The sequence below is a fragment of the Dromaius novaehollandiae genome, chromosome 1, assembly GCF_036370855.1.
Source record: "Dromaius novaehollandiae isolate bDroNov1 chromosome 1, bDroNov1.hap1, whole genome shotgun sequence".
Taxonomy (NCBI): Eukaryota; Metazoa; Chordata; class Aves; order Casuariiformes; family Dromaiidae; genus Dromaius; species Dromaius novaehollandiae.
In genome coordinates, this window is record NC_088098.1 from 167462288 (window position 1) to 167483148 (window position 20861).

Here is a 20861-nt window from a genome sequence, read left to right on the forward strand (position 1 = left end):
CTAGCTTCAGTGTTGTTTAAGAATAATTTTGTCATGATTTCAGCACTTTTTAAAGCTTAAAGTCAAATCCTTCTCTCAGGTATGAATATCCCGTAGAATACCTGCACATCCCACAGGCTCAGTATGTACTGAGTAACTGTGGAACATGGGCTGTGGCTCTTCATTCTCAGTCCTAAAATTCATTCATCCAGAAGCACAAAATCATGAATTCTTTATTCTTAGAACACTGAGAATATCATATTTCCAGGAGCGTGAGGAATAGTTTTCAGTGAAATATGTTTAGCTAGTGAATGATAAGGAATGTAGAACGGGACATCTATTTTTCTTTGTATTAGGAAGGCTGTGCCATAATGCTAGTTGTTGTTTTCTTAACTGACAAACTGTCTTTCTCATCTTTGAGATCAAGACTGAAAAGCTGAGAACACAATTAACAGCTTGATCAAGTTGTTCATCGTCATAGTGAAAAGAGATTTGTAGACAAACAACTGGAGCGTTTAACAAAAAGCTGGATGAGAAAAGCACAGGGAGTGCTATTTGTATTTATTTATTTGGATGCACTTTCAAAAAGCTATTAAAGACTTAAAGCCCACTCAAACTATTGCAAATGCAAGCAAATATCTACAGACAAAACATGACGAAGTCAAAACAATAAATCAAGTCCAAATGAGTATAAATGGTACTTAGACCCCATCTACTCATTTTAAAGAGTAATAGTACATTCAAGATGTTACGTACTCTAGAGATTAACAGGTACAAACTAAAATTTCTGCTATTAATTCTAAAATCAATCTGTTATCAGTACAAAATACTAGTGTTGCAAATATACTAGATCATTCATGCTACTGGAGTTGGTGCCTTCCTTTTAATAAGTAACTCACTTTGTAGAACAGCCAAGAGAAATTCTCTTTTCTTTTTTTCCCTTCTGGTTTGGTGACTCAAAATCTCTAGGAAAACAAAACAAAAACACTATCTCAGGGTCAGACTGCAAAACAGTGGAATTAGTAGTGAGATGCTCCTTGAAGATTATCAGTACCATTAGTAGCTTTTAAGTCCATAAAAAAAAAGATCTCAGGAACAGCTTGTGTCTCTGTCAAATTAACAACATCAAAATACCTATATCAACACTTCTTGCCACTTGAGCATTCACATTATCACATAACTAATAACATAATGGAAGCCATTTGAGTTTATCTTCCTTTCTTTTATGCTAACAATTCCAAATTTACTTCTCTTCCCTTTCTCCCCCCCCCCCCCCCGCCATAGATTGCTTACTTGTTTATACTGGGAAGTTTTAAAAAAATAGTCTTTCATTTTACATTCCTTTGGATCCACTGTGACAAAATTAATCAGCATAAAATCTAAACCTCCAAAGGAAGAAACATTAGTTCCTGATATAATCAAGGTCCTCAGGAAGCTCAACACCTAACACAGGTTACTACACTTGCTCACAGTCTAACCAAAGTTGAGCTGTAGCAGGCTGCTCCCCTTAGAAACACCTACCTGTTCAGAGGCAGAATCTGACAAATAAAGCGTTCTTGCTTACAGCATTAAACTTTTTCTGTCAGATGTAGCTGCTAGTTCAGGCTAAGCTGTTTTCTTGGGATATCTGAGGAATCCTCCCCAGGATCCTCCGCCAAAAATGACTCTCACATGCCCTGTGGCTGAAAACAACAACCACCAAAGATCTACATTTATTTTAAGTGCTTCATGGAACCTGGTGTACTAAAAAGCACATGTAATGGCGACACCAAAGCACTTGTAGATAGTGATTTGGTCAATATAAGGATTGCTTGCTGGGGGTTCCCCTTCTTTCACAATTGACTGTAAAGGGAGCCTTGACCAACAAGAATCAAAACTTAGGCAACTCAGTTTAGTGCCTGGAATTAGGTAGGATAAATGTGACCTGAAGTGTTTATCATTTTATTTTCTCAGCAAATTTGTCTTTGCTTCAAATTGAAACATTATCAGCTACTGTAAATAAAGGGCAACAGTTATACTTATCAACTGTTTAACCCCTCAAAAAAGGAAGATGTTTAATGCAAAAGAGAAATACTTTCAGCAAATCTCCAAAGTTCATGTTCTAAGATATTGTCCCGATCCAATATCGGGGGGGTTTCGTTACTATCCCAAGGACAAGATTAAGACGCTAAAACCAGTCACATATTGTACAACCTTTTAACTTTATTTTCCACGGAGTGGGGAGAAAAGGTGGGGAAAGGTGAAGGGGAGGAGAGAGAGAAAAAGAGAGAGAGAGAGAGAGAGAAAGGGATATCACCACCCGTGAATCCAGCGGCGTCCTGTTGGTCCTCTTCACCCTGGGTGTAAATTTTAGTGAAGTGCGTGCGGTAATTACAACTCGAGCAGGGTCCAACCCTAGGTTCCCGCTGAAACGTTCGGAGCCAAATCAAGGCAAATTAAATAAATAAATTGTAATGACACGCGTGCAGTACGGAGTGGGGAGAAAAGGTGGGGAAAGGCGAAGGGGAGGAGAGAGAGAAAGAGAGAGAGAGAGAGAAAGGGATATCACCACCCATGGATCCAGTGGCGTCCTGTTGGTCCTCTTCACCCTGGGTGTAAATTTTAGCGAAGCACGTGCGGTAATTACAACTCGAGCAGGGTCCAACCCTAGGTTCCCGCTGAAACGTTCGGAGCCAAATCAAGGCAAATTAAATAAATAAATTGTAATGACACGCGTGCAGTAGTCACAGCTCGAGTTGGGTGCCTCCGAAGAGGGACCCCGAACAAAGAAATCCCTGGGCAATTATACTTTCCATGCTAAGCTCTCCACCCTTCACGCAGTAGTTTGGACCAATAGAAATATTTAGGTCTGGGGTCTCCTGCTCCTTATTGGGTCCCTAGGTAGGCTGTTTACTGTTGCAGTTTCTGCTGACAGATGTGTTTTTATTCTTCGGGTCCTGCCCTTATCTCTCAAGGCCCTGACAAATTATTACTTCCCCAGCAGTGACAGTAGGTGTTATCTCCCAAGGTCCAGACAAAGGGAATATAATCTGGACCCCGAGATGGTCCAGACCCCCCCTAATCAGCATTGTTTCAGCAGCGAGAGGAGGCCCTGCTCCCCAGGATCCCGGTGCCCAAGCAGGCCTCACTTCAATGCCTTGACATCCTCCCTCCCGGAGCGTGAAGCATGGGAATGCAAACTGCTGGTAACTCCCTTATCTTTCCTGCCTGCACCAGCTCTGGGGCCCTTTCTCACTGAACTAGGGAGTGCGGCCTAAGGCTTCAGCAAATTTAGCTACTCATGCTAAGCAAGTTTTATAGAAGTTGTGCTAAGCGGCAATAATTTACAGTCCAGGTCCCAAAGTCTCTGCCCGATCATGGTCTGGTTCAGTGCAGGCTCGGTGTGTCCTGAATGGTTCAGTCCTGTTTCCACCGGGGGACAGATGGCTTGTTCGGGGTTATGGTTTGCTTGCACCTTATGTACCAAGAAATGTTTAAGGCAAAAGTTCACTCCTCTGTCCGCCACAGATATATAATAATTATTTCTTATCTTGTATAGTATTCCTGAGTATAAAAGAAGAAGCAAAATAGAAATTAAAAAACAAAAAAAAAGATTAACACAAAGGAGTGAATTGCTCCAGAGCTCTCTATAGGAGGTCTGTGACAGAAGAAAGAGCAGACTTCTGTCCTCTAAAACAGCAGTGAGCTGCCACAGTCACCAGATGAAATTGTTTTGCTTCAATTCCACTGCTTTTATTCAACTTCTGACATCCACAGCTACCCTACTGACAATAACTGGTTTAAAACACAGTTGACTCTTTCCTAGAAACCTGATTACATGATTACTCATTCAATGATTTGTACGAGACAAAGATGCCATGATAAATATGTAAAGGATGTATCATACCAGCTTTTGTACAAAGGAGCTGAAGTAAGATTAAATCTCGGCATTTTCTACCTTTTTATTTTGCAATCATAATGTGTTTTTAATATGGATTTAGGCTATAGTTATTAAATGTTTAATTTGAATTATGCAAATAATTCTCGTGCTAGTAGAGCATATTGCTGTTGTCTATTGTGTGTTTTATTAATCTATTGAAGAGGAAAATTATCATAAGTTTTAATTATTGCTATTACTTGAGTATCCTTAGTACAAGTAAAAATGTTGCTTTCAGAGTTTAAGATACGTTGTGAGATAAAAGTTGGATCCTCACCTGTCAGTACAGTATGAAGCTTCCAAAAATACCATTTGAAACTGATCACGTGAAGTTCTCCTACCTTTGCTGTGTTCCACTTTGCAAATCAAAACAACATACTGTTAATTCAGCGTAACAAAATAAATTGATAGAAATGCAGGGGTTATTTTCTAACTTTTTTTCTCATATTTTACTAATTTTTACCTTTTTTGGTAATCTTTACACTATGATGTAAGCATGCAATTCTGAATCTCTGTCCTTACCCACTAAACAGGCAATGGTTATCTCCCACTAAAGAAGACGGTCTCAGTCACATAAGCACAGAACCAGCAGTTTCCAACCTAGCACATGTAATGGAGGGTAAAGCGTGTGCCTCAGCTCTAAGAACTTCACAGGTCTTTTATGAAAGCACCCTGAGATTTTGATAGTTCAGCTGTTGAAAGATCATTCCCCCCCCCCCCCCCAAAAAAAAAATCTCATCCTGCATTTGTCTAACTGCTCAGAAGTTACTTGGTTATGATCATGGTGCTGCACTGCTGGGGGCTCCCCATGGCTGGTCCTGGCCACCAGATCCCAACCTGCCACTCCAAGGGAGCAGGGCCCCGGTGGAGCTGGGGCAGCCCCAGGCTCGGGGGACGTCGGATGCTGCCGACAGGGAGGCCACGATGGGGGCCAGGGCAATGGGCTTTTTCAACTGGAAAAAGCTACAAAAGAAATGTAAGAAATGAAAATGCAGGTATTGATTTATATTTAACAGATCCTTTCTGTGCTGCCTCAGTGTGGTAGCATGGGATGTGAGCCCCTTAGCCAAGCAGTCTTCCACTGTAATTGATATTGATCGCAATGCTGGACTCGCCCATGAACTTGTTACCCTCCTGTTTTTATTTTCTAATAGGACAAGCAGGTACAGCCAATGCCGCTGCTGTCTGGGTAAAGCTTTTCTCTAGTCTTCTTCCTCTCCAGGCTTGCTACCAGTTTCTTTCATGACTCGTATGGTTTGATCTATATCTGTTTATTGATTCTTGGCTAGGGTACGCTTGCTTGTTCTGTAAAATTAGGACAGAAGGACATTACATGCTGACGCAGGAATGAGGTACTTCCTCTTTGTCCTTACTAACATTTTTAAAATGTAAATGACCATTTTATTCCACAATTTGCATGTCTTTTCCAGATGGACTGTTACTGCTAATTGCTCTCTTATAACATTAATAAACTTCAGTAATCATACATCATGATTTGTACACAGAAATCACTAGATTACTAAGTTGTATTTATCTGTGTGTATTGTATAGAGTCCCTGACAATCAACTAATAGCACAGATGACAGCTTTGGCATTAGCTCTCTGCTTATCAGTTCTCAGGGTACTCTCTCTCTATATATATGTATAAGTAAAATATAAAATAAAATAATAGAAAAAATAATGGTAGGTGTCTGCTTCTACTGGAAAACTATGACAAGTTATTGCTGATTAATACAGAGGATCCTAATAGCAAAGACTTCCAGGATCCAGGGAATTTCTTCATAAGAAAACTTCCCAAATTAGAAAATTAAAGTATAACAAGAATAATATGGAAAATGGTGATGTCAAGAAAAGAAAAAATGTCCTCACTTGAGCCTGGGTCAATAAAAGCTTTGCCCAGTAAAACTCTTAAGTTCATTTCATCCAATTTTAACTGCCTAGAATAGTTTATATGATCATCAGAATGAATTATCCTTAAAAAGTACTTATTTATTTCCACTGGCTATCTAGGAAGGATGGAAGATTGAGGTAAACATCCCCATTTTAGATGACTTCCTTAGCTGAGATGAAATCCTGCTTCAGAAGGTAAACATACCATGGACAATGCCTGGTCAGTGTAAAGGAGACTGAGCAAGGGAGTGCAGTGTGCTCAGAGGTGCCTCACGGCTCTCTGAGCAGCACTGGAATCCGAATATCAAAATTCTGGAGACATGCTGTGCATATTTTATGTGTTGAAATTAAAAGTTTCAGGTCAGATATTCTCTTCATTTTCTTGTATATCACACCCTAAATATATATGAGAATTTACAGACAGTTTTAATTTTTCAAAATGTTTTTGACATCTATCATTTGTTTCACTCATTGCCTTAGCAGGAAACATGTTTCCTGTTAATTTTACCCAGCTTAAGATTTCACAGCTGATGGCAACTGTGATATTCCTCTTCCTGTGAAGTCTAGAGATCTATCTCACTTTGCATCTAAGTGCACTTTTCTCAATGTGGGAAAAGTTCTTCCACACATACTTTGGACATTAAAATGGATGATTCACTCAGCAGTCACAACATACAAAGTCAATTGAATATGTAAAAAGCCGTCCGTTTTGGATGGCAAAGAAAAAACAAATCAAGACCAAAAGAAAAAAAAAAAAACCCAACCATCAAGTAAACCCTAGCCTATCATTATATGAGAAAACCCAAGAGTGTACAAAGTTATAGAGCAGTGAAGCCATTAAGAAAGAAAATTTTTTTTCTAAAAACAAAGTAGAAACTGGGAGTAAAGAGCTTTCTGCTTACTGACAGATGGAAAATCTTCAGAAGGAAACAATGTCATCCGGAGTCGCATAACAGAGGAAAGGCTATATAAATAAAACAACTTAATTTGCAAGATGCCTTAGACCATGATTTTGTGGACTTCGTTAATTAAAGTTTACTTCTATCCTAGTAAACTAATCAGACAAGGACCAAACAGTAGCCTTGGCATACTGTATCTTTGACCAGTACCACCTAACCATCCCACACAATATCTGAGCATGGTTCAAAGCTCACCGATTTGAAAATACACCTAGTAGGCAATATGGTCAAGGTCACCATGTTAGTGAAGGGCTGGGAAGAAGAATTTAGCTGTATAGACAAGGGCCACTCCATACCAGCTGTCTGCAGTGCCAGAGAATCACCCTATTTTATTTAATAGTACAGACACAGCCAGAGGGACCCACTAATTAAATTTGTTCTTCAGTAGGTTTTCATGCCAAACGCACAGGATTGAATTCATACTCATGAACTTTTTCAGAATGATGAGAAAGCCTCATACTTGGGTGTTCCCAAGAGCAGGAGCTAGAGGAGAGGTACCAAACTGCAAAAAATCTCATGCCCCAAGACTCTGTCAAGAGGAGCACTGAGGCATTTTTCTGGGGGGAAGGAAAGTTCTTCTGTTACAGGTCAAGTCACAGCTTGCCAAAATGATGCATGTTTGGATCAGGGTACCTAATTCCTTTACATTTCCTTCCTCTATGTGTATGTATAAATACGTATAAATCAAGGAAGGTTTTTCAGTAATTTAAACTTTGGAACATTTTTATCATGTCCCCTTTGCATCTTCTTTTCTAGAAATGAAAATCTTTCAATCATTTTTTACATGTCATGTACATCATGTTTTCCAGACCTCTTAGCATTTCTCTTGCTCTCCTCTGGACTCGGTCCCATTTGCTTATAACACTTTCAGTAAGTGGCAATCGTTATTGCATAGAGTGTTCCCTCAGGGTCCTCAGCAACACCATGTAAAAGGGAATAATTGTCTTTTATTCAACACTTATCATATTACCTCTCTTTCATTATATAGGAAATTCCACTTGCTATTCTATGCTTTTTGTTTGTTTTCACACATCGTTGTCTAGTATTTGTCCCTTTACCAGTCTAATTCCCAAATCCTTTTTGCATGCACTGTTCCCTAGGCAGTTATTCTATATTTGGTAATTTGGCATCTAATTTCTTCACTGTAAGCCTAGCATTTCTCACTTGTCTTTATTGGATTTTATGATGTCTCTTTTGGATGATACCTCCTGTTTGTCAATAACATTTTGAATTTGACAGAAACCTCTAAAGTGTTTATATCCTTTTCCAGCTTGGTGGCACTGAAAAATTGTAAATAGGAGTCTCTCTGTCATCATTGTAGTCATAAATTAAAATAAATGTGATACAGATTCCTCACTGGAACTTCACTTGACGCTTTCTTCCAGTTAGAAAGGAACCTGCAATAATGTCTCAAAGGCTGTGTACCCATACAGTGGTGACTACATATCATCCTTTTAAAAGTACTTGTTTATGAAAACTTTATGTAGATAAGATCAAAAGCTTAAAGTCAACATACAAAATGGACTATAAGGAAAAGTGACCCATCCAATTTCTTCAGCCGCTTATTGGTTCATTATGAATCAAAATTAGGAAACACCTATTGTAAACTTCATGTTCTGGTCAGAGAAATAGAATTACGAAAGTAAGCAGAAGGAATAGACAATGAACTCTTTCAAAAAGCAACACACTTTTACTAGAATAGACAAGAAAAATGTATATTTATCTTCCTTTTCTGTATCTTCATATCATAAAATAAGAACATTTTAAAAGATTCTCATAAACATCTGTAAGATGACTTTAAATAAAATTCTGATATTGTTTGCCACTTGACTTTTTTTGTTTATTGTTAACATCTCAGCCATAAGATTATGCTTATGGTAGCTTAATTCTACAGTAAGTATTTATGTAAGTATGCTTGTTTGGTTATTTGTTGCAAATTTAGCCATTTTTAGGGATTCTCTGGAATATAAACTTTATAGGATTGAGAAGTACAAGTTTCTCCACTCATCCAAAACAAAAAGTATATTTTCCTCAAAATGTTAAGTATTCAGCGTTCAGATTAAATTTGGGGGATAAAATATCTGGGGAGATGGGAAAGTAAACTCTATTTGTGTGTGATTTCTTTTAGGAAAGTAACTTAACTCCAAGCCCCTGATACAATTTCAAAGGCAAGCAGATAGTATATATGATTAAAAAAAAAAGTGTCTTCTTCCTTAGTTTGCAAAAAATGGTAAGTTGTCAAGCAGATAATGATAAACAAACAAACAAACAAAAAAACCAAACATAACAGTATCCTTGGACTCCTATCGTTCAAGATTTGCAAACAACTACATCTTTAGTCCTGCAAATTCTTGCATACTGAAATGAATGTAACAACTTTAGGCTCAAAATTAAGCATTTTTACAAGGGTTAGGTGTAGGGCTTTTATTTTTCTCACTGAAAATGCTGTATTTAAAGTTTTTACCGAGAAGTCAATATTAAAATAAAACCAGTAGCAATAACGAATAACTGCAATATTTAATAACCAGCCCTTGCAAAGTCACATTTCCATAAAATACTTTGGGTTTAATGTAATTATTCTAATGTGAACTTATTTTTTCCAGAGAGAACTTGCATATAAACATGTGTACATATATGCCTGTGTGGTGTAGGTTTCTGATTTTCTTAGAAACAGTAAATTCTAAGCTGATGCTCCTCTTCTTGCAACCATGATACTTAGGCTTTCTATGCACACGAAAAATTTATCTCAGTATTCGTACTTTGACTGGAGCTTCCTATTCATACAATTCTTTCCTTATCTTCCTTTCTTGTATTGACACGACTTTCAGAACATGAATATCAGGGATTTATAGAATTCATTATAAACTCTGAGCTAAAAAAACTGCTATTGAACTGTGTGAAAAGTATATATTAGGACTAACAGAATCACAGCTTGAGGTTGAAAGGGATCTCCAGAGATCATCGGGTGCAGCCACCCTGCTTATGCAGGGTCAGCTAGCGCAGGTTGCCCGGGACCATGTCCAGTTGGGTTCTCAATGTCTCCAAAGATGGAGGCTCCACAACCTCTTTGGACAACCTGTTCCAATGTTCAAGTGCCCTAACAGTGAAGAAGTGTTTTCCTGCAGTGGAATTTCCTGCATTTCAGTTTGTGCCCATTGCCTCTTGTCCTATCACTGGGCACCACTGAGAAGAGTTTGGCCCTGTCTTTTTTACACCTTCCCCATCAATATTTGTACACATTGATAAGATCCCCCCTAAGCTTTCTTTTCTCTAGGCTGAACAGTCCCAGCTCACTGAGTGTCTCCTTGTATGACAGACACTCCACTCCCTTAATCATCTTTGTGGCCCTTCACTGTATTCGCTCCAGCACCTCCGTATCTCTCTTTTAATGGCCTCACCAGGGCTGAGTGGAGGGGAAGGATCGCCTCCCTCAACCTGCTAGCAGTGCTCTTCCCATTGGAGCGCAGGAGTTTGTTGGCCTTCTTTGCCACAAGGGCACATTGCTGGCTTATGGTCAACTTATCCACCAGGACACCCAGTATCTTTTCTGCCAAGCTGCTTTCCAGCTGGTCAGCCCCCAGGTTCTCCTGGTGCATGGAGTTATTCCTCCTCAGAGGAAAGACTTCGCATTTGCCTTTGTTGAACTTCATGAGATTCCTCTCCACCCATTTCTCCAGACTGCCAAGGTCCCTCTGAACAGATGTATCAGACAGTCCTCCCAGTCTTCTGTCACCTGTGATCTTGCTGAGGGTGCATTCAGTCCTGTCATCCAGGTCACTAATGAAGATGTTAAACAGTATTGGCCCCAGAACCCGCCCCTGGGGCACACCACTAGTGAATGGCCTCCAGCTGGACTTTGGGCCACTAACCCCAATCCTTTGAGCCCAACAATTAAGCCATTTTTCAATCCATCTCACAGTCTACTTATCTAGTTCCTGCCTCATCAACCTGAGAATTTTATGGGAGACACTTAAAAAGCCTTACTAAAATCAAGATAAACAACATCTCACTGCTCTCCCCTCATCCACCAAGCCAGTCCTCTCATCATAGAAGGCTATCAGCTGTCAGTTAAGAACAACTTCCCCATTCGGAATCCATGCTGGCTACTCCTGATCACCTTCCTGTTCTTCACATATCTGGAAATAGCATCCAAGAGGATTTGCTCTATCACCTTCCCGGGGGTCAATGTGAGGCTAGACCGAAGTTTCCTCGATCCTCCTGCTTGCCCTTCTTGAAGATATGGGTGTCATTTGCTTTCTTCCAGTTCTTAGGAATCTCTCCTGATCACCATAACCTTTCAAAGATAATCAAGAGTGGCTTTGCAATGACACTGACCATCTCCCTCAGCACTCATGGGTGCACCCCGTAAGGTCCCACAAACTTGTGTATATCCAGTATAAGTGTTCCCTAACCTTATCATCCTCCACCAAGAGTAAGTCTTCCTTGCTTCAGACTTCACCTCAGGACTCAGGGGCCTGGGATTCTTGAAGGCCAGTCTCACCAGTAAAGACCAAGGCAAAGAATGGATTGAGTACCTCTGCCTCTTCTGTGTCCTTTGTCACCAGGGCCCCTGCCTTACTTCCAGTGGGCCCACATTTTCCCTAGCCTTCCTTTTGCTGCTTATGTATGAAATGTTTCTACCTTTCTTGTTGCCTTTCACATCACTTGCCAGTTTCAGTTCTAGGTTGGCTTTAGCTCTCCTTACCTCAACTCTGCATGCTTGGACAGTGTCTCTATATTCCTTCTGAGTCATCTGTCCATGCTTGCACCTCCTATAGGCTTACTTTTTCTGTCTGAGTTTTGTCAGGAGCTCCTTGTTCATTCGTGCAGGCTTCCTGCTACCTTTGCTCAGCTTCCTGCTACCTTTGCTCAGCTTCCTGCTCATTGGGATGAACTGTTCTTGAGCTTGGAGAAGATGATCTTTGAATAGGAACCAGCTCTCTTGGACGCTTCTTCCCTCCAAGGCCATAACCCATGAGATTCTTCTGATGAGGTCCCTGCACAGGCCAAAGTCTGCTCTCCTGACGTCCAAGTTTTTGGTCCTGCTTTCTTGCTTCCCTCGCTTCAGGATTCTGAACTCCACCATGTCATGGCTGGCTATCCCAATTTCCACATCTCTGACCAGCTCTTCCTTGTTTTTAAGTAAGAGGTTCAGCAGAGTGCTTCGGCTTATTGGCTCCTTGATCATCTGCATTAGGAAGTTGCCACTGATGCACTACAGAAACCTCCTGGACTACTTGTGTCCTGCTGCGTTGTCCCTCCAGCAGATGTCAGGGTGGTTAAAGACTTCCTTGAAGACCAGGGCCTGCAAATGTGAAGCTTCTTCCAATTCTCTGAAGAAGGCCTCATCTACTTTTTTATGAAGAGACAGTCTATAGCAGACACCCTCTACAATGTCACCCATGTTGCACTGCCTGCTAATCCTGACTCATAAGCTCTTAGCTGGCCCCACACAGAGGTTGGTGCATTCCTGCTGCGCTCTCACATTGCCTGGTTGCCCTAAGGGGCAACTGCCCTTCCTCATATTCCCAGCCTGTCCTTCCTAAAGAGCCTATACCCATCCACTGCAGCAATCCAGTTGTGTGAGCTATCCCACCACATCTCCGTGATCCTAAAGAGATCATAGACCTGTAACTACATCCATATTTGTAATTCATCTTGTTTATTCCCCGTGCTGCATGCATTAGTGTGCAGGCACGTCAGAGAGGCACCCCAGCATGCTGACTTCCTGGAAAGGGTATGAGAGCTTTCCCCACAATGTGGTACCATAGGCACGTCCTATTGTACACATGCACATGCTTGGGGTGATTCCAGTTTAAACCTGTTTTGTTGAAGATGAGGTCCCTTCTGTTTACATCACCCCAGACCCTTTGATTGCCAACCCCATCCACTACTTCCTTACTTGACCGCTGGTCATTCTCTCCCATCCCTGACATTTCTAGTTTAAAGCCTTCCTTACCAGATTCACCACCCTGTTGCAAAGATACTTTTATCCCATTTTTTTCATCCCATCTTTACCAAGCTGTGCTCAGACTTTGAAGAATGTTCCACCACCAGCTGCGCAACCCGTTGTTGACACAGGATCCATTCAGTCCTCCTGGGGCCCTTCCCTTTCACCAGCAGGATTGAGAAGAAGACCATCTGGGCCCCCATGCCCTTGACCATCACCCTCAGAGACATGTAATCACATTTGCTACTGTCCAGGTCTCCCTTGTCAGTATCATTGGTGCCCACATGGAAGAGCAGCAGGGGGTAATAATCTGAGGGTTGGACAAGCCTCGGTAGCCCCTCCACAACATCTAAAATTTAGGACCCCTGCAAAGAGCAAACTTCCCTACACGGCAGGTCAGGTCGGTAGATGGGGGCCTCTGTCCCCCATAGCAGGGAGTCTTCCTCTGCTAACACTGGTCACTTCCTCCTGGTGCTCCTGTGTGGCTGAGGCTCAGCTGGCTCAGATGTTCCATTTCAGATGGTTCCCAGGTCCTCATTCCCTGTGAGGACAGTGAACTTATTCCAAACTTCAAGTCTTCAGGTGGAGCAGGATCCATCCTCCTAGTGCCATAAGTCACCAGCTTCCAGCCTTCCCCACTGTGAGAGTTTCCACTTTCTGACCCCACAGTCTCACAGAAGATCCACTCAATCTCTTGTTGTCTCTGATGCTGCAAGGTCTGCTGCAACAGATACATCTGCCATAATCACTTCAAGTTTCTACTTTAGGTTAAGCAGGAGGACTTTCTTTCACTAGCTGCAGTTGTGACCTAGCCAATATTGTTGCCTGTGCTGTAACTTCTGCCTTCTTCAATATCTATATTCTAACTTCTGCACCATGACAAGCTGGCCCTACTACAGATGGATAGTCAAACTGATACATGATGACATTTCTTCCGGAAGCCCATCGATTGAAGAAAGACTTTTCATTAATCATAGAATAATTATATGGAAGAAAGATAAAATAAAAAGGTTACAGGTGTCCTTTGTGTTCCAACTAGTTGCCTTCAGCAGCTATTAACCAATCCCTGAGAATCATTTATTACATATTTTGGTCTCTATCCTAATATCCTTTCTAAATTTAGTATAGTGCTAAAATCTACAAGTGTTTCAATGAATCTTCAAATTATCCACAGAATGAAATATTACTAAGGTATAAGTCCTTTATACATAGTATCCCTCCACTAAATCATATGAAAAAATATGTTTCACAGGCTGCCTGTTTCATATGGCTTTCCTCAGAGTGGTTATTTTCTTCTTTTAATTGCTGGGATAAAATTTGATTCAGCTAGATAGGATCTAGATTGCATGTAAATGTACATTAAACTTTAGTTTTACATAGTCTTATCTTCTATTATATACATGAAACATCTGGGAGTCCGTTCCCCCCCCCCCGCCCTGCCCAAGGCTACTACTCCATGTGCCATGATATTAAAAAAGCAATTACAACAATAAGTGAGCAAATCAATTGGCGTGTAATTGGATTCATCATAGAATCTGTCATGTTTGAAAATAAGGATATGTGAAAGATTGGTGTTTCCCCAAACTCTCCCCAATAGATGCCTATAATATGCTATGCTATTGTAAGAGGTGAAACTGAACTATATATCTGCTCATAGATTAAGAAAGCTTGCATATTTCTACCAATGTGTTAGTGTTTGAGTAATAAACTTCATTATGACCTCCAGACTCATTTCTGCATTTTGTAGGAGGGAGAAAGTATTTTCTAACAGTAAAGAAAGTCTCCATATTTCACTTAAGTCTTTTTTTTGGGGGGGGGGGGGGGGAGCAAGTAAAGGCAAAGGAAATATTTATTTTAAAAAGTTATCATTTACAAAAGATTTTCTCTACTGGTATCAACGTGGTTGTTTAAGTAAATTGTATAATCAGTTTTCCAGAAATTTTATATTTGCATTACCCACTCCTTTATGTTTTCAATGAGTTTTAACTACATCATTAGTTTGCCATTGAATAATGTGCAATTTGGTCAGTTCCACTTAGACATTTTAAAGTGTTATCTTTCTTTCATGTATTCAAAGGAAACTACACATGAAAACAATACAGTAACAAATTAGGTATACTTGTCATTGATGTATTTTTGGTATTTAGCATTTCTGACCAAATCTTCATTACCAAAAAGCAAATGAGCCTCCCCTCTTCCTTCTCCCCTTCTTTCCTTCTTTCCCTCCCACACTCCTACTATATAGTCAAAGATGAATCTATGTCAGCTTGTTCAGGTGCATGTAATGTGTGAGAGAGCCAAATATAGCTTCTGTATCTTGGATTAGTTCAGAATATTGAATTCAATTATTGAAAGGTTGTCTAACCTTGGGGAGAGCTGTTTATATTTCATATTTTAATTTCCATTACAATTTGGAAAAAAAAATCAGTTTTAGAAAACTTGCTAACTTGTGCAAAATGCAGTTTTCAGTTACTGAACAGTTTTAGTAAATCTCAATTGGGGCTTATCTAATCTTTAGGCCATGAAATACCTTTGTCAGCATGGTCTCAAAGCTCAGTTAACCTAAGCTCCATCAGTAGTTATGGGGTAGAGATAGAATGAAAGAGTGAAAGAGGAGAAAGGAGGGAGAGAAAGTGAGAGTGAGAGAGCGCACATGGACATATGCATATGCTCCAGAAGGTGGGTCATTCCATCCTGAAATAGTTTAGACTATGATCCTAAACTTTAAGTTCCTAAAGGTGGGTGAGATGATACTAAGAGATGGGTGATTTAATAAGCAGTTTTTCTTTGGAGCCTTAATCTGTTCTGAATACAGAATTCTGATCTTTTTTAATGTTATCCATATTCTATTGCTATCTGAAGAAATATCTGAAAAAATACTGCATACAACAATATATTATCCAGGATGGAATAAGAGAACATAATGCAAAATAGTGTCCTGACATTTATAAAGGTAACATTTAAGCTGAATATAAAGAATAATTACCTGACAAAGCTATTTGTCTGAGGAGCAGTCTCCTAAGATGAAAGCCTCAGTATTTGGGTCAATTCAAAATATATTTAAAAAGTAACAGTAAATGAAATCATTTTCTACTAAATGATTGCTAAATAGGTCATAACTACCTGAAAGCTCTATCTTTCACAATCACTGCAAAGTATTATAAATGATTTTTATCATAATGGAGGTTATGATTTTTATCAACCTCCTCCCAAAATAATGGGCATTAATGTCCTGAAGACTATGAGAAAAGGAAACTGGAAAGTTATGTATAAAAGATCTCGTATACAAATAATCAAAGCAAAATAAGTAATATCAGATGGAAATAAACATAAGAATTCTAAATGGCATCTTCCAGAGTACTTATTTTTATCTTTTTTTTCTTTTTGCATATAATTATTGTTCAGCATTTGAAAAGATGAATAAATAGAAATGAGGTATGAATCTATTATTTTGAAAACATTATTGTTCTTAACCATTCTTCTCAACATTTTTGTAAATAATGTAACTATCCTGACCTGTAATGAAAACAGTTAATGCATTAAAAGATTTTTACTGGGTACTGTAGTAAAACAATGCAATTATAACATTCAGTATATTAATTATCCTGCAATGATTTATATTCTAATATAATTAAAAAATAATCACCTCTGTCTTGGTAACCGCCCTTCAGGTTGTTGTGGGCTGTCATTGCATCACTCCTTAGCTCCCTCTTTGCCAGACTGAAAAAGCCCAGCTCTCTCAATCTCTATTTGTATTCATGTGCTCTAGGCCCCTGGCTATCCACTGGACCATTTCTGTTTTTTCCATATCCCTCTCGAAGTAAGGGACCCAAAACTGGACACACTACTCCAGGTGCAGCCTCACCAGGGCTGAGTAGAGAGGAATAACAACTTTGTTTTTCCGCTGATCATGCTCCTGCTAATGTAGCATAGAATGATAAGGTTCACCTTATCTGAGAGGAGAGTACACTGCTTGATCATGTTTAGCTCGGTGTCCACTGCACCCCGCCTTGTCCTTTCAAGCAGGGCTGCTGCTCATCCCAGTGGTTCCCTGCTGCCCCACTGATCTGTGCAGTTATTCCATCTCCAGTGCAGAACATTGCATTTCTGCTAGTTGAACTCCATGAGGTTTCTGTAGGCCCAATGCTCGAGTTTATCATGGTCTCTCTGGACTGAAGTTCTGCCCCTTGGCATATCAAACCCTCACCTCAAATTTCTTATTGTCCTCTAATTTGCTGAGGGTGTATCCTGTCTCCTCGTGTTGATGAAGATGAGGTGCACTGCTAGCCACTACCTGCCAAGGCGTAGCTAAGCCATTGATTATTATCATTTGAAGTATCTTTTCTTCATGCATGTTTGAGGGAGCCTACAATGATCATGCTCCAAACTTCATGTCTTCATCAAGGGTTTCTAATATTATGGTGGGTCCAGGGCCAACCTCGCTGTATTGAGAAGTCATGAAATTCTTACCTGAATTTAATTTCTTTGTATTTTCAGCAAGACAGGTGATATATGTCCATGGCTTACAGCCAATACCCCTTCTTCATTTTAGAGTCATGTAAATGGCAGAATGAAGAAGACCTACTATCATAAGTACTGAGAGGAAGGACTGCAGATCTGGAAAGTATGAACTGCATACTTTCCTTGACCAGAAAGATATGTTTCTAGATCATATGTGTCTGCAGATAAGGTCACTAATTTTAAGATTCAGTCTGATCTCATGCTTCTTACTCTTATCCTTCTGCATTCCCACAATATTTATGCTGTTTCATTGACCTTTTTGTTTTCTCAGTGTATAGGCCATGGAAAGAACAGCTACTGCTTGTTATATCCACGACAATCAACACCACCACAATAAATGTTTTTTTCCCCTAGACAAGCCTATAAAATGAGTATCCCCCTCTTACAGTTCCCTGCTTGTCTATCCATTTAAAGCCATGAAACTACAAGAGATAAAAGTAGCTGTAGTACAGATAGGTGTAACTAGTTCTCATACATTCCATACAGTGATGTCTCCTTGGAATTTAAGACTCATTTTCTTCACAGCGCTTAGTAATATTTTTTTAGAAACTAGTGAAAAATAGGGCAATTTGTGTGAAAGAAAGACGAGAGGTACAGAGGGTTCTTTGGAAATTTGAACTTCTGCACACAAGTGAAAATCTAAAATAAACTCTTCAGACAGATAGATTCATCCACTAATAATTCTTACAATGCTCAAGTAATAAAAATAATATCAGGTATTTGACATCTGTTCCTGACACTGGCCAGGAAGAAAAATTTCTTCATTATTTCTTGGGGACAAGTTTTCCCTTAAACTCACAGTAGATCAGGAAGACACTTATAAGTAAGCACATTATAATAACCAACGAAGAAATCTGATACTACAGAACAGGATAGATGAGATATCTATTTCTACAAACTTTGATTTTCGTATCTCAGCATTCATCTGATGAACTGGATAATGTAGAATTCAGGGGCAGAAGAAGTTTTCTAATAATGCATCAATATATACTTTAATATATGCAATATAGGAAACAAATATAGTAGCTATAGGGGATATATTTGAGGGTTGAAATTAAGCACTCCATAAACTAATTATAACTGGTTTTAAGAGTGATTTAGATTGCCTATTTATAAATGTTTTTTTCTTGCTGAAAGGTGACTATTTTCTTCCTTATATTCTCAGTTTATTCATTACAGTTCCTTAATTGATGCAAATACTTTGTCTGTAATTCTTTTCCACATAATTTATTTTCACTTTGTTATCTCTCTTTTATCCATTTTCTTTCCAATTTTTATTTTGCTTTAAAATGTATATGATTCTCACCATTACACTTCCCCTTTTTTCATCTTTAACTTTGCATTCAATTCCCAAATACTACTAGTTAACAAAAAATAACAGAGTCCAAAATAAGTATTGAATCATCAGTAACGAGCTTCAGGCATTGAAAAATCAACATGGGATCAAAAGCAAAATATGTAATCACTTAAGGCAGTGTGACAAAAAGAAATTAGTCCTAAGTATGGTGTTAAGTAGAGTTTGCAAGTTAATATGATGGCAAAAGTAAGGAAAGCTATAATACAGAGCAACACATGCAATTACAATATTTACATATTTGTGATGTTTTATGAGACATCACAGAGATGGCCAAATGTCTTTAATTAAGCAGGAAGCGTGATTACTTGTAGAGGGCCACACTGTGTCTAATTGTTCTTCAGATGTAGAGTGTAGCCAGAGTTGGAAGATTAACATCCTAATGTCCCTATGCAGCAACCAGGAACAAACTATTACCTCAGAGAAGCAATAAACACTTGTCAAACTCATTAAAAAGTCATCAACAAAATCCTTCTGCCCCTTCAACTGATAAGACCTTATTTACATATTTATTTAATCTGCAAATTACACATTTGGGCTTGGGTGAATGCAATTATTTACCTTTTATTTAAAACATTATGGTGTAAGAGAGATATGTTTTTTATCTTTTCTCATCAAACTCCAGGATAAAAACTGTTAATTTTTAGTTCAAATAAAGCAAAGAGTCTCATAAATTGAGTCCATTATCTGGTCTAAAGGTTTCACACCCTCCTTACACAGAGACAATTAAATAGCAAATTAATGAGGTTCATTAATACTGTATTCATCTAGTGTGCCCTAAAGTACTTCTAAATATTTGGACTATAATCATAATAAGTTCAGTCTTTGAAAAACCTGTTTTTCCAGGCAAAGAATTACGGCCTGAAGGTATATTGCAAAGCATATTACTCCTGTTGTGTGCCAGGGAGCTCCAGGAAGATCACTGAATGGTTTGAGATATTTGTGCATTGAAGCCTACTGAAGATGACACTTAAACAGCATGATTTAGAACAGAGGGCAGACTCACCAGATGTGCCTGGTTGCAACTTTGCGCAGCACCAGATCTACTTCCATCATTCTCAGAGGTATTGCTAATGTTAGCAAGCTTCTTTCCTGACAGATTTCTGGTGATCTTGTATCTGTTCTGTGCTGTGTGAGCAGACATTGCAGACTGACCAGGGGAAGAGTGAATCAGTTGAGATACTTCCAGAATACAAGGGAATATCCTGTTGCACCGAAAAAAGCCCTTAGTACGTTCTGGGATTTTGCGCCGGATTTTCTGTTACTCTCTCTTTCTCTCTCTCTTGCTCCCTCATACCACATGAGTGGGAGTGATGCATTTTTACATCGTTTAGAAGAATGAGACACAAAGGTCTCGGCCTTGATTCAGCATTATATGGTTACATGATTTGCATGATTTAGGAAATCTACCTCCAGCCACAATCTCTGTCTCAGGTTGCTGCTTCTCATTTATGATAAGACTGCTTCTGTACACATGTGTGCACTTGTGTATATACATACATGCATACATACGGACATACATGTCACCACTAGACTTCAAAATTTTGGAAAAAATTCCCTTCTAGTTTGATATAGAAATATCTGAGTAGCCATGATGACATTCAAGATAGTGTTTGTATGTTTTATCTTTCTGTCTTCTCTATCAAGACTTCCACATCTGAGATGGAAGCCTGAGGCTCCTTTATTGACAACAGAGAGAAAATAACACTTTAGAGACAGTTTTTACTCAATATTTTTTATGTATCTATTTTAGGATGAGATTAATCACTCCCTAAGCCTGCCTGCTTTCTCTGTCGACTAAAAAGAGAAGCAAGGCTGTTTGAATTAGACACAGAGATCTACATTTAGTAAATTTGGTCTTGCCCCAAGAATCTGCCCCTGGAACAAGAATCCTGAATGCAAACTGTATGTACCTTTCAACTGTCCAGGTTGCCTTCTAACCCTGTGCCCTGACTTGCAGAGTAATTATTTTGAACATAGGTGCCTGGAAAGGATAACAAAAGAATATCTGTTGTATCTTAAGCTTAAAACAACAGTATTTATGCATAGATTTTACCATCTTCTTCTCCCACTTTCCTTTCCTTTAATGGGAAGGTGTTAGTGCACCTTACTTAGGATCATGCATTATATAGGGTTAACTTCTGGAAACACTAGGATACAGCTGTTAAGCTTGGTTATCAGAAAGGTATGGGTATCCTCTAATACTTATCTATACCATCTTCCGCTAATGTTAATTCTGTTCTGGTTCCTGGATTAATTCTATTACTTACACACTTGTTTTAACAAAAAGAA